This window comes from Elaeis guineensis, chromosome 6 (assembly GCF_000442705.2).
Source record: "Elaeis guineensis isolate ETL-2024a chromosome 6, EG11, whole genome shotgun sequence".
Taxonomy (NCBI): Eukaryota; Viridiplantae; Streptophyta; class Magnoliopsida; order Arecales; family Arecaceae; genus Elaeis; species Elaeis guineensis.
In genome coordinates, this window is record NC_025998.2 from 5,172,447 (window position 1) to 5,175,774 (window position 3,328).

Genomic DNA, 3,328 nt, shown 5'->3' on the forward strand with positions numbered 1-3,328 from the left:
TCAAAAGTATTTGATTCACTTGATTTTTTATTCATTAAATTTTTATCACCACTAATGAGATCATCTGTGCTATTAGTATTATCATTATTAATAATATTATTATCATTATCTAATTCACAAGTAACATTTATATTTTCATTGATAAATTCACTAGCAATATATTTGAATTCTCAACTATATCACTTTTTTTACTTATAATAAATTTATCAAGACCTCCTTTTAATGATTGAGTCAATTGTTCTTGTTTTTTTTTTCTTAAGCTTTTCATGACCCGAAGGATATTTTCTAGGTATCATTTTGATAAATAAAATAATAAATATTAGCTAAAATTAGTAATCAATAAATTTGAAGTTTAGAACAATAGAACCTGATTTAAAGTTTTTTGATAGAATAATAGAACTTACTTGAAGGCTTTTTTGATGGAACAAAATTTGAGCAAAAGCTACTGTAATTGTAATAAAAATTTAAATCTGAAAAATAAAATATGATAATTAATCAATTATTTTAAGAATAAGATATAGTAAAAATAATAAGAAAATAAAGTGAAACCACAAGCTATCTAAAAAATAAGATGGATATAATGACCATAATTATATTTATTTAAAAAAGCAAGTCCTAGGTGTACAAAATTAAATATATTCCATCATATACAAGAATACTGACCTATTGATTGAGACTCTCACATAGACGGGCCAAATTTCATATACCTAAATCAATTAAATTATAATTAACAAATCCATGTAATTATATTGTGTGAACCATCTTTTTTTTTTATTGTATGGACTGTGGATCATCTTTTTTTTTTCCTTCTTCTTCTTTCATAGTAAAACAGAGGACTCATCCTCTCTTTTTTTAATGGAACAGTGTGGATCATCTTTTTTTTTTTTATTGTGTGAACTGTGGATCATTTTTTCTTTTCTCTTTTTTTTCTTTTTTCTTCCATGGTAAAATAGGGGATCCTTTCTTTTTTTTTTTAACGGAATAGAGGACTCATCCCTCGTTCCTGAGGTAAGGCCGTAAGGGAGATCCTCCTCCCTGGCCAACACCTTCCACAACTAAAGGAGTGGTCCCCGATGATCGGATGACGACAACCACAGGCTCCAGTGATTTTTTTTTAATTTTAAATTTGTTACACATGCGTAGAGAAAGGTCAGAGAAAAAGTTCATCTGGAAGACTCAATGAGCTGAGAATAAGAGAAGCTGAGAGTACAACACATTCAAGGATCTAAAAAGAGAAATAAAAAAACTTATATATAAAGCATCAAAAAATATAATTCAGCCAACAGTAGTCGAATAGTTTTTTTTTCCTTCTTTTTTCATGGTAAAACAGGGACTCTTTCTCTCTGTTTTTCTTTTTTAACGAAACAGAGAACTCATCCCTGTTCCTGAGACAAGGCCACAACCCACAAGAGAGATCCTCCTCCCCGGCTAGCCAACACTATCCACAACTAAAGGGACAGCCTTCGATGATCGGACGACGACAACCACAAACTCCGGTGACCGACGACGGCCTAACGTTGTCGAAAAGATAAAAAAAATAAAAAAAACAGGGGAACTTGCTGAACTAGGATTTCAAGAATTTTTCTGACAATAAATCGACAAAAAAATCAAGTTTAAAATTCATAGCAGATTGAAAGAGGAAGATGAAGAGATTACTTGACTTTTTGATGGATTTTGATCTGATTTTTGATGTTCAAAATAAGAAAAAATCACCGATGGACAGCAGAATAGAAAGAAAAGATCGGAGATGGAGGAGGAGGCGAGGGAGAGGAGCCACAGGTCGTTGGATCCGGAGGACATTGAAGGCTAAAAAGCTGTTGCTGGGAGCCGTTGAGGTGCCGGGACTCGGGAGAGGGAGATCGAAGAACGACGTTTGGTTTACCCAGAAAAAAAAATCGGGGGCCTGGGGCGGTCGCCCAGTTTGACCCACCCCAGGGCCGGCTCTGGTCCATCCAAATGAAAAGAAAATTTTTTTTTTTTTAAAAAAGTGGATCCTTAGCCATTGTACTGTGCGCCATGCAAGGCCGCATACGAATATGGGCCGTACAATGTACATCATGCATGCGATACAATGCACCGTACGAAGCATTCGCAAGTACCTTGGAGAACCCACGCTCATAAAAAGAACCAACTCACATGGCTCCTCACTCCATAAAGGAACACAAGCTCTCTCCCATTCCCTCAATCCAGGGAGAAGAGAAGCTCCATTAGCTAGCTTTCATCTCCTCTTACACTCACCACGGCCACTAACCTTTTCTCCCTCTCCTCACTCTCATCGCCGGCTCCAATGCAGGCATCTAGCATCGCTATCTACTAGGTCCAGGAGGGCAATGAAGTCACCATTGCTGATGCTTGCACTAGCGGCCTCTACTCCTACATCAACCTCGCCTTCCTCACCACATTCGGCAATGGTGAGACCCCTATTCTCAACCTCGGAGGCCACTACAACCCCATCGCCGACACTTGCATCGGTCTCACCTCTAAGAAAGAGTTTGTAATATGCCAAAGAGTTTGAAAGAAACATATGAATTCTTATCTGCGTCATGCATAGCTCTTGAATCTTGATATACGAGGAACATATAGAGTTGCTCGTATAGCTCTACTAATATCAGAATACACCTCCAAAATAAAGTAAACAGTAAGATATATCTTGTATATATACTATCTACATTAGTAATTAATTAACATAATATATGATATATGATGAGTGTATACAATTACATGTCCTCTCTCGAAGAACTAATAATGAACAAGCTCCCTCTATTGATGAATATCTATATCTGGAGGACAAATACAAACAATATCATCCTCTGCCGAATTCTCTCTCTTGTAGTCCCTCTTTAGCTCTACGAAAAGATCAAGTGATCCTCATCGGCAACCCTGAGCTCTATCCGAATCTCATCACTCTTGACACCATCCCCTTCATTATGAATCTCCTGAGCTATGACAACACTAACACCGCCATCTATAACATTCTTGCCACAATCAAGAGCATGATCAAAGCAAGTCCATGGTCATCAAGCTCAATAGTGCACTTGGTAACCCAAATGAAGGCAATAGATTGATGGAAGTTGTAATGGGCTTCATACCTCGAATCCTAAATGGGTTTAGTGCATCCCATGCATGGATCGTACATTCACAATACTAATTGCCAATAGATGGCTTTAAATAGATGACACCCAACTTCCTCTACTTGCTTAGAGCACCATTACGAAGCTATTTATCACACTCGACCTCGGATGCAAATACAGGCATTACAAAATAAACAAGGTACTAGTACTAATAGAATTACTTTCAATAATGACCATGGAAATAGATCAATAAAGCA